Source organism: Rattus rattus, chromosome 6 (genome assembly GCF_011064425.1).
Source record: "Rattus rattus isolate New Zealand chromosome 6, Rrattus_CSIRO_v1, whole genome shotgun sequence".
Lineage (NCBI taxonomy): Eukaryota > Metazoa > Chordata > Mammalia > Rodentia > Muridae > Rattus > Rattus rattus.
Window position 1 is genome coordinate 37635458 of NC_046159.1, and position 11961 is coordinate 37647418.

Genomic DNA, 11961 nt, shown 5'->3' on the forward strand with positions numbered 1-11961 from the left:
TGGAAGAAATACATTTGTTAAGAATAATGAACACTCTCCAAGAAATAATAATCCAAGAGCACCTGGAAAACAGTTTCTGGCTTAGGTGAGTGGCCCCTGTTGAGATATTTATACTGTGAGATAAAGGGATTCATTTAATGGGTGGGAAAGGCATCTTGGAAATCTCTGGAATGAAGTTAATGGAAAATAAGGGAGTAGCAAACAATTCTTCCCACCAAGGTGTCCATCCTCACCAAATTCTGGAATGTCTTTAGTGCCCAATGTATTTCCAGCAGTCATGCAAAGGTCTTTGAAATATGAGGATGTCCATATCTTTCAAAAGTGTGTCTCTTCTACCTTTCTCATTTTCACAAATAGTATCAGTTTTTATCTAGATACCCAAAACAAATCTTGGAGGTCTCCTGAGTGTCCCTTGCTTTTATCACTTCCAATTCAATTAGTAAAATGGATAGACAGGATGAGAAAGATTGGTCAGCTCATAAAGGTATCTGCCAAGACTGATAAATCTATTCCCTAAATCAGTATAATGGAAGTTGGAAATTGCACTCCAACCTTCATACGTGCTCTTTTATATATGTGTACCTACACACAAAAGCACTTACAACATTCCCTCACACACATGTGCATGCATACAAACATGCAAGCAATAAATAAATGTAAATATCATCAGTGTAAAAAATTTTTTGTAACCATATCCAGAATCATTATGGTTCACAACAACATCACTATGTACCTAAACCACAACTGATTAGCTGGTATCTGTCCTCCACTTAGACTTCTTCTGATCTTTAGAAACGAATTGTGAATGACCTTGAGAATAATTAAAGTATATGTCCATGAATTACACTTAGGAAAAACAAGTGAATATCACCTCTCTGAATTAGTTTATTGTTTTCAACTCTACACCCTTCTCCCACACCCTTACTTCCAATCAACTAACTACAAGCTACCAATCCGGAAGTCATATAGTTTCTGTCTCTGGATATAGTCACATTCTAATCCTTCGCAGTGGCATGCACCATCCCTTATTCCATATTACTTGACCATGCTTATATTTTAGGTCTTTACTTAAATGTGACTTCTTTAATGAAGACTTCCTTAAGATTTTTTTTTGACAATTCATCTTTGTCCCCAGTTACTCTCTATGTACTTGTCTATTCTGTATCTCTAAGCCCACATGAAAGGCTTAGGTGAGTTCAATGGTGTCACTTGAAGGCTGATGGATGAAGGCAGTAGTTTCCCAAGTTGTTTGTTCTCTTGGCTAATCTTCTACCCATTTTCTCTTCTTAAGGATTATCTTTCACTTCATTCATTTCTACTCCACATGGTGCTCTTACGAGTATGGTTATAGTGTTGGTACACATGCAGATTTGGGCAACAGTCACTCAGCAATAAATAATGAATCTTGAGAGGCTTAATGACAAAGATTTCCTGCCCTTTGGGAACTGTCAACATAATTTGAGTGTTATTTTTTAATTTATTTTTCTTGAATATTTTATTGTATTTACATTTCAAATGTCTGTCCCCACCTCCATAACCCCTCCCCAATTCTCTGAGGATGCTCCCACTCCCACCAACCTACTTCCAACTCAATGTTCTGGCATTCTCCTATACTGGGGAAAAGAGACTGCACAAGACCAAGGGCTTTTCCTTACGGATGCTGAACAATGACATCCTCTACAACACATGGGGTTGTAGGCATGGGTCCCTCCATGTGTACTCATTGGTTGGTGGTTTAGGCCTTCAGAACTCTGGTAGGGTCTGGTTTGCTGACATAGTTGTTGTTCTTTTGGCGTTTCAAACCTCTTCAGCTCCTTCATTGAGGTCCCCTTGTTCAGCCCAATGATTGGCTGCAAGCATCTTCATCTGTATCAGTAGGGCTCTGGCAGAGCCCCTCAGCACACATTCATATCAGGCTCCTGTCAGAAAGCACTCCTTGGCATCAGCAACTGGGTTTGGTGGCTGCATATGGAATGGATCCCCAGGTGAAGCAGTCTCTGGATGTCCTTTCCTTCTGTCTTTTCTTCACTCTTTGTCCCTGTGTTTCCTCCCATGAGTACATTGTTCTGCCTTCTAAGAAGGACCAAAGCATCCGCATTTGGGTCTTTCTTCTCATTAGCTTCATAGGATCTGTAAATTTTTTCTTAGATATTCCAAGCTTTTGGACTAATAGACACTTAGCAATTAGTGCATACCACCTGTGTTCTTTTGTGATTGGGTTACCTCACCCAGGATGATATTTTCTGGTTCCATCCATTTGCCAAAGAATTGTATGTAGTCATTATTTTAATAGCTGAGTCTTACTGCATTGTGAAAATGTGCCACATTTTCTGTATCCATTCCTCTGTTGAAGGACATCTGGGTTCTTTCCAGGTCCAGGCTATTACAAATGAGGCTGCTATGAACATGGTGGAGAATGTGTCCTTGTTACATGTTGGAGCATCTTGTGGGTGTACCCCCAGAAGTGTTATAGCTGGGTTCTCAGGTATTACTATATTCAATTTTCTGAGAAACTGCCAGACTGATTTCCAGAGTGGTTGTCCCAACTTGCAACCCCACCAAAAGTGGAGGAGTGTCCCTATTACTCCACATCCTTGCCAGGATCTACTGTAATCTGAGTTTTTGATCTTACCCATTCTGACTGATGAGAGGAGGAATCTCAGAGTTCTTTTGATATCCATTTCCCTGATGACTAAGGGTGTTGAGTATTTCTTTAGGTGCTTTTCAACCATTTGGTATTACTCAATTGAGTTTTTTGTTTAGCTCTGTGCCCCATTTTTAATAGGATTATTTGATTCTCTGCATTGTAACTTCTTGAAATCTTTGTATATATTAGATGATAGCCCTCTTTTGGATGTAGGATTGGTAAAGATCTTTTCTGAATCTGTTGGTTACCATTTTCTCCAATTGACAGTGTCCTTTGCCTTGCAGAACTCTTGCAATTTTATGAGGTCCCATTTGTCAATTCTTAATCTTAGAGCATAAGCCATTGGTGTTCTGTTAAGGAAATTTTTCCCCTGTGACTATTTGTTCAAGGATCTTCTCCACTTTCTCTTCTATTGGCTTTAGCATATCTTGTTTTATGTGGAGGTCTTTGATAAACTTTGACTTGAGCTTTGTACAAGGAGATAAGAAAGGGTCAATTTTCATTTTTATACATGCTGACCTCCAGTTGAACTAGCACCATTTGTTAAGAATGCTGTCATCCTCAAGTGGATAGTTTTAGATCCTTTATCAAGGATCAAGTGACCATAGGTATGTGAGTTCATTATTGGGTGTTCAATTCTATTCCATTGATATTCCTGCTTGTCTCTGTTCCAATTCCATGCAGAGTATATTACTACTTCTCTCTAATAGACCCTGAGGTCAGGTATGGTGATTCACCAAGAAGTTCTTTTATTGCTGAGAATAGTTTTCACTATCCTGAGTTTTTGTCATTGCAAATGAATTTCTAAATTGTTCTTTCTAATTCTATGAAGAATCCATTTGGATTTTTAATGAGGATTACATTAAATGTGTAGATTAGATTGCTTTCAGCAAGATAGCCATTTTTACTATATCAGTCCTGCAAATCCATGAACGAGGGAGATCTTTCAATCCTCTGAAGTCTTCTTTAATTTCTTTCTTCAGAGACTTGAAGGTCTTGCCAGACCTTTCAGTTGCTTGGTCAGAGCCATACCAAAGTATTTTATATTATTTGAGGCTATTCTGATGGGAGTCAATTCCAGAATTTCTTTCTCAGCCTGACTATCCTTAGAGTAGAAGAAGGCTACTGATTTGTTTGAATTAATTTTATATCCAGCCACTTTGCTGAAGATGTTTATCAGCTGTAGATGTTCTCTAGTACAATTTTTTGAGTCACTTAAGTATACTATCATATCATCTGCAAATAGTGATATTTTGACTTCTACCTTTCCAATTTATAACCCTTTGACCTCTTTTTGTTGTTTAATTCCTCTGGCTACGACTTCAAGTACTATATTCAACAAGAAGAGAGAGTGGGCAGAATTGTCTAGTCCCCAATTTTTGTGGGATTGCTTCAAGTTTCTCTCCATTTACTTTGATGTTGGCTGTTGGTTTGCTATGTGTTGCTTTTACTATATTTAGGTATGGGCCATGAAGTCCTGATCTTTCTAAGACTTTTTACCAGGAAGGAGTGTTGAATTTTGCCAAATGCTTTCTCAGCATGTAATTTGATGATCATGTGGTTTTATTTTTTTCTTTGAGTTTGTTTACATAGTGGATTACTTTGATGAATTTCTGTATATTGAATCATCCATGCATTCCTGGGATGAAGCCTACTTGATCACGATGTGTGATCTTTTTGATGTGTTCTTGGATTTGTTTTTGCAAGAAATTCATTGAGTATTTTTCTATTGATATTCATGAGGGACATTGGCCTGAAGTACTCTTTCTTTGAAGGTTCTTTGTGTAGTTTAGTTATAAGCATAATTGTGGCTTCAAGGAATGATTTGGTAGTGTTCCTTCTGTTTCCATTTTGTGGAATACTTTGAAGACTATCGGTCTTTTTTTTTTAAGATTTATTTATTTATTATATATAAGTACACTGTAGCTGTCTTCAGATACACCAGAAGAGGGCATCGGATCTCTTTACAGATGGTTGTGAGCCACCATGTGGTTGCTGGGAATTGAACTCATGACCTCTGGAAGAGCAGTCAGTGCTCTTAACCGCTGAGCCATCTCTCCAGCCCGAGTATAGGTCTTATATGAAGGTCTGATAGAATTCAACAGTAAACTTATCTGCTACTGTTTTTTTTTTGTTTGTTTGTTTGTTGTTTTTTTTTTTTTGCGGGGGGTGAGAGGGTTTAATGAATGCTTCTATTTCTTTAGGGGATATGGGACTGTTTATATGGTTTATCTGATCCTGATTTAATTTTGGTACTTGGTATCTGTCTAGAAAATTGTCCATTTTCTGCTGATTTTTCAGTTTTGTTGAGTATAGGCTTTCATAGTAAGATCTGATAATATTTTTAATTTCCTCAGTGTCTGTTGTTATGTCTCCCTTTTCATTTCTGATTTTGTTAATTTGGGTAATGTCTCTGTGCCCTCTGATTAGTCTGGATAAGCTTTTATCTATTTGTTGATTTTCTCAAAGGACTAGATACTGGTTTTGTTGATTCTTTGTATAGCTCTTTTTGTTTATTCTTGGTTGATTTCAGCACTGAGCTTGATTATTTCCTGTCATCTATGCTGTTTCATGAATTTGCTTATTTTTGTTCTAGAGCTTTCAGGTGTGAGTTCAGGCTGCTAGTGTATGTTTTCTCCAATTTCTTTTTGGAAGCACTCAAAGCTATGTGTTTTCCTCTTAGCATTGTTATCATTGTATTCCAAAACTTTGGGTATGTTGTATCTTCATTTTCATTAAATTCCAAAAAGTCTTTAATTTCTTTCTTTATTTTTCCCTTAACCAAGTTGTCATTGAGTAGAACATTGTTCAGCTTCCAGGTATTTATAGGCTTTCTCTTGTATTTTTTTGTTTGTTTGTTATTGAATAACAGCCTTAGTTCATGGTGATCTGATTGGATGACTGGGATTATTTCTATTTTCTTGTATCTGATGAGGCCTGTTTTGTTACCAGTTATATAGTCAATTATGAAGAAGATACCATGCAGTGCTGAGAAGAAGGTATATTTTTTGTTTCAGGATGAAAGGTTCTAGAGATATCTTTTAAATCCATTTGGTTCATAACTTCTGTTAGTTTCACTGTGTCTCTCTTTAGTGTCTGTTTCCATCATCTGTCTATTGATGAGAGTAGGGTGTTGAAGCCTTTCACTATTATTGTGTGAGGTGCAATGTAAAGCTTTGTGAGCTTTTAATGAGTATGGGTGTTCTTGTATTTGCAGCAAAGATGTTCAGAATTGAGACTTTATTTTGGTAGATTTTTCCTTTGAAAAATGAAGTATGAAATATGCTTCCTTATCTTTTTTGATAACTTTGGTTTGAAAGTTAATTTTATTTGCTATTATAAAGGCTACTCCAGCTTGGTTCTTGGGACCATTTACTTGGAAAAAATTTCCCAGCCTTTTACTCTTAAGTACAGTCTGTCTTTTCACTATTTTCTGTTTCCTGTATGCTGCAAAATGCTAGGCCCTGTTTATGTATCCAGTCTGTCAGTCTATGTCTCTTATTGAGGAATTGAGTTCATAGATGTTAAGAGATATTAAGGAATAGTGATTGTTGTTTCCTGTTATTTTTATTGTTAGAGGTGGAATTACATTTGTTTGGCTCTCTTCTTTTGTGTTTGTTACAATAAGATTACTTTCTTGCTTTTTCTAGGGTGTGGTTTCCCTCCTTGTGTTAAAGTTTTCCATCTATTTTCCTTCATACGGCATCTATGGTAATTGAGAGTTTTGCTGGATACAGTACCTTAGGCTGGCATTTCTGTTCTCTCAGGATCCATATAACTTCTGTCCAGGATCTTCTAGCTTTTATAGTCTTTGTTGAGAAGTATGGTGTAATCCTGATAGGTTTGCCTTTATGTGTTATGCGATTTTTTCCCTTACTGTGTTTAATATTCTTTGTTTTGTATATTTGTTGTTTTGAAGATTATGCGATGGGAGGAATTTCTTTTCTGGTCCAATTTATTTGGAGTTCTGTAGGCTTCTTGTATGTTTATGAGCATCTCTTTCTTTAAGTTAGGGAAGTTTTCTTCTATAATTTTGTTGAAGGTACTTATTGGCCCTTGAAGTAGGTAATCTTTGTTTTCTTCTATACCTATATTATCCTTAGATTTGGTCTTCTCATTTTGTCCTGGATTTACTGGATATTTTGGGTTAGGAGCTTCTTGCTTTTTGCATTTTCTTTGACTATTGTGTCAATGTATTGTATGTTATTGTCTGCCTCTTGAGATTCTCCCTTCATTCTCTTGTATACTGTCGGTGGTGCTTGCATCTATGATTCCTGATCTCTTTCATATGTTCCTACCTCCAGGGATATCTCCCTTTGTGATTTCTTTATTGTTTATATTTCCATTATTATATCCTGGATGGTTTTGTTCAATTCCTTCAACTGTTTGGTTTTGTTTTCCTGTTACTCTTTAAGGGATTTTTTTGTTTTCTCTTTAAGAGCTTTTACTTGTTTACCTGTGTTCTCCTGCATTTCTTCAAAGGAGTTATTTATATCCTTCTTAAAGTCCTCTATCATCATCATGAGATCAGGTTTTAAATCCAAATCTTGTTTTTCCACTGTGTTGGTATATCCAGCAATTGTTGTGGTGGCAGAACTAGGTTCTGATGATACCAAGTAGTCTTGGTTTTTGTTTCTTAGGTGCTTGGGCTTGCCTTTTGCCTTCTGGTTATATCTGATGTTAGTTGGTCTTGCTGTCTCTGACTGGAGCTTGTCCTTCTGATAGGCCTATGAGTCTGTGAGCCTGTATGCCTGTGAGCCTGTGAGCCTGTGATCTTAGGATGAGAGCACTCCTGGGAGTCCAGATCTCTCCAGGCAGGTGTTGGGTCTGGAGTGCTGTGGAACAGCCTTAGCTCTGGGTGCAGAGGGAAACCAAAAGGGTCCTGTTGCAGGATCCCCTTTTTCTTTCACATCACTCATGCTTTTGGTTGGTCTCTCCTTGGACAATCAGTGGAAGGAAAATTGGGTCCCACCTATGTGCTAAAGAGTGAGAGCACTCCAGGCAGATCAGATCTCTGTGGGCAGGCTTTGGGTCTGAGAGCTGTGACAGTCCCAGCTCTGGGTGCTGGTGGAGATCGGAAGGGTCCTGTGGCAGGTCACCCTGTGGATCCTGCACCCTTTTGTGCTCCTGTATCATTTCTCCTTGGACAGTAGTGAAGAGAAAGTGAGATCCCACCTGTGGGCTGTGGGCTTAGGACGAAAACACTCCTGGCAGATCAATTCTCTGTAGGCAGTTTGGATCCGAGAGCTGTGGGACAGCCCCACCTCTGGACACAGATGGAGAACAGAAGGGTCCTGTCCTAGGCTACCCTGCTGCTCCATGCCCAGTGTGCTCCCCAGGTGGGTCTCTCCTTGAACAGTCAGTGGAGAGAAAGTGGGGTCCCACCTGTGAGCTTAGGAGTGAGAGTGCTCCTGGCAGACCAGCTCTCTGGGGATAGGTTTTGGTTCTGAGGGCTGTGGGACAGTCCCATTTCCGGGCACAGATGGAGAACAGACATGTTGAATTTGAGTGTTCTAATGAAAAGGAAGACTCATACTCCAGTTAATTCATGGGCAGTTATTGAAAATGAACCTTTGAGAATATGTTTTAGACAATCTTGGTTGCCTTTGCTTACCTGGGTTTTATATAGTTGTTGTCAATCTATTTTACTGAAGCTAAGTTTAGTTAGGGATACAACTTCAACCATTTTCCTCATTTTTGAATTTTTACTACATTTCCTGGCATATACAAGGTTCTCAAGAGACAATGGCTAAAGAAATTGAATTGGATGGTGTGAGATGTTCCTTGAAAATATGATTGATTTGGTATGGTTTAAAAGGAGGCATTTCGTGAGAGAACAAACTTTATTTTTGCATAGGTATCTACTTAGTATCAGCTAATGGCAAGGAAAAGCCTATAACTAGGGAAAACACTACTCAGACTTAAGGCTTAGAGTATGTGGTTAATAAATAGTCTTAAAAGTCTAATATTCTAAGTGAAAAGGTTTGTACATGACTCTTTTTTTTTTCTTAGTTTTTATTCATAGTCATAAACTTAACTCTGCTATACAGATAGACCTGGACAGGAACGAGGAAAATATGGAACACAAAGATCTTCCTTCAGAATCTAGATTACAGGGAATGGTGAGCAGATGGGCTGGGGGTTCTCTTCCAAACTACAGAAGGAGTGTCCTGCAGTCAAAAAGAATAGAGTTGTGCACAGTCAGAAATGGTGATTTCCTTACTGGTCTTTCCATTCCTGGACCCAAAGTGTTCTGTGCTTCTTTCACCTTCCTAAGTATCACATACTTGCCATTAAGCCACTCAGTCTTGGCAGTACAAATAAAACTTAGGTAACTGTTTGTGTTTGGTCTAGCATTTGCCATGGACAAGATACCATGACCTGTATACATCATAATGAAGTTCTCATCCTCAAATTTCTCTCCACAGATGGACCCACTGACAATGCTATTATGGCCTGTGAAGTCAACACACTGGCACATGAATCCTGAAATAATTCTATGAAAGAAGGAAGCATATATCCAAATACTTTCTCTCCAGTACTCAGAGCATCAAAGTTTTCTACTGTCTTTGGAACTTTGTCTGCAAATAGCTCAAAGATCTTGCCTTACCACCCAAGGTCTTGCCATGAGCAAAGATGTCTATAAACACTGTGGGTTTGACCATGGTAAGCTGGGACAGGGGGCAGCAGTGTCTGTTTACATGAATCTTTCAAGAACGAAGCTCTGTGGTGACTGTGGTGATTTTTATATGAAAATAAAACAAATAACATTAATGAATCTATAAAAGTAAAGTATAACATAGCCATATATAGAGCACATAGCCTATATCTCATCAAGTAGGAGGTAGGGGCAAGAAGGTCAAGAGTTCAAGGTCTAGAGAACAGGCTTAATCCCATTCTGGGTACATAGGACCATGTCTCCAAGCAAAACAAAAATAAGCATATTAACAATAAAAAATAATATCAAAGTTTTCAAGTAGAGACTTTTGTGAATGCATGACCTTTAAGAAATACTTTCCTTCTCTTAGCCCTGATTTTTACTAAAAGATCCTATGTTAAATAAATGCTTAGTCTCCAGCTTTGTTAACAATGGCTACAGGTTAAAAAACTTCCTCCACCATACACTTCCAGAACAATCTGCTGCCTAAATAAAGACTAAGCAAAAACATAGACTGAACCCTTAAACAAGTCAAAGTAAGCCTCCTCTCTTCATCAACCAATGAACTTAGATGGTTGTGACATTAACAGAAGATAAAAAATATCTCATAACTAAAATGATATGTTTTATGAGATCACTCAGCTTTCTATCTCCCCTGTCTGTCCTCCCAAGTGCAGAGTCAGTCCTCATCTTACTGAAATAGTAACTAAGGCTTTCTTGCTCACCTGAACTGGCATATGCCTCCTTCTATGATTTCCTCAGACCCAGAGAATTGAAGATGAGGGTTGCCAAGCATTTTCTGCTATTTTCCTAGAAGCGAGGAGCTTTGAGCCACCGAGAAGACTGCTGAGAATGGCTCAAACTATGTTCTCACACAGGTACCCAACTGTCATGCCCAAGAAAAAGTAGCATAAAGGAGGATAGGGCTCTGTGCTCTGGAGTCAAGATTACCTCTGTGATTGAGCAAAAGGCCAGTTGGAGGCATCAGTTAATAGAATGTGATCTGATTCAATCACAAGTGACATGACTTCTCACCTTCAGGGCACATCCCTGTCTGAATGAGGAAGTCTATTCCTTGATAAAAACACACTGGTCTGCTCTCGTGTTACCTCACCATGACTTAGTAGTAATTGTCTTTGGCACAGCCCTGCAGGCTCCAGGCTCTTTGTGAGTGCTCACACAAGGTTAAACCTCTTAGGAAAGTCTGACCATGCTTTTCATCTCTGCTTGGAATGTTCTCTTCTTCTTTGACTCTCTCCTTACTAGAGCCAAAATTCCCTCTTTGCTAGAGCCAAGTTCATATCTCTTCTAGTTTGATTTGTTATAAGGTATTCTATATGAAGTAGTCACTGAAAATAGGAACATTGTGTTAACTCATCTGTAAGCCATCAGAGATATACTCAGTTTCCTGCACATTGTAATTAAATTAATAAGTTTAATTGATTTCCTTATTCACACAGGCCTTTGCAACATGATGTCATGTTTTCTGGCCTAACAAAGATCCTCTGTTCCCAATAAGTGTTCCTCACTGATTAGCTAGATATGACCAGCTGACCCAGTTTCCTTGGCTGAGTAGAGAACAGAGAAGGCTTGCCTCCTGAAACTCTGTGAATAGTGATCCAACACAGGAACATCATAGCAAATAGAGATAGAGTTATAACTATGTTAACCTACAATGTACAGCATGAACATTAAAGAATGTATGTAATTTGTTGAGGATAAATATTTTCTTTTCTTTTTTTATTAACTTGAGTATTTCTTATAAACATTTCGAGTGTTATTCCTTTCCGGTTTCGGGCAAACATCCCCTAAACCCTCCCCCTCCCTTTTTTATGGGTGTTCCCCTCCCCACCCTCCCCCAGTTGCCACCCTCCCCCCAACAATCACGTTCACTGGGGGTTCAGTCTTAGCAGGACCAAGAGCTTCCCCTTCCACTGGTGCTCTTACTAGGATATTCATTGCTACCTATAAGGTCAGAGTCCAGGTCATTCCATGTATAGTCTTTAGGTAATGGCTTAGTCCCTGGAAGCTCTGGTTGCTTGGCATTGTTGTACATATGGAGTCTCAAGCCCCTTCAAGCTCTTCCAGTTCATTCTCTGATTCCTTCAACGGGGGTCCCGTTCTCAGTTCAGTGGTTTGCTGCTGGCATTCGCCTCTGTATTTGCTATATTCTGGCTGTGTCTCTCAGGAGCGATCTACATCTGGCTCCTGTCGGTCTGTACTTCCTTGCTTCATCCATCTTGTCTAATTGGGTGGCTGTATATGTATGGGCCACTTATGGGGCAGGCTCTGAATGAGTGTTCCTTCAGTCTCTGTTTTAATCTTTGCCTCTCTCTTCCCTGCCAAGGGTATTCTTGTTCCCCTTTTAAAGAAGGAGTGAAGTATTCACATTTTGATCATCCAAATCTTGAGTTTCATTTGTTCTAGGCATCTAGGTAATTCAAGCATTTGGGCTAATAGCCACTTATCAGTGAGTGCATACCATGTATGTCTTTCTGTGATTAGGTTAGCTCACTCAGGATGATATTTTCCAGTTCAACCATTTACCTAATGAATTTCATAAAGTCATTGTTTTTTGATAGCTGAGTAATATTCCATTGTGTAGATGTACACATTTTTATATCCATTCCTCTGTTGAAGGGCATGTGGGTTCTTT

General features: G+C 38.8%; 1 pseudogene; it reads right to left on the reverse strand.

Annotated features, from left to right (window-relative positions):
• Nucleotides 1–8823: 8823 nt before the first annotated feature.
• Nucleotides 8824–9312, reverse strand: LOC116904262 (annotated as a pseudogene).
• Nucleotides 9313–11961: the final 2649 nt, after the last annotated feature.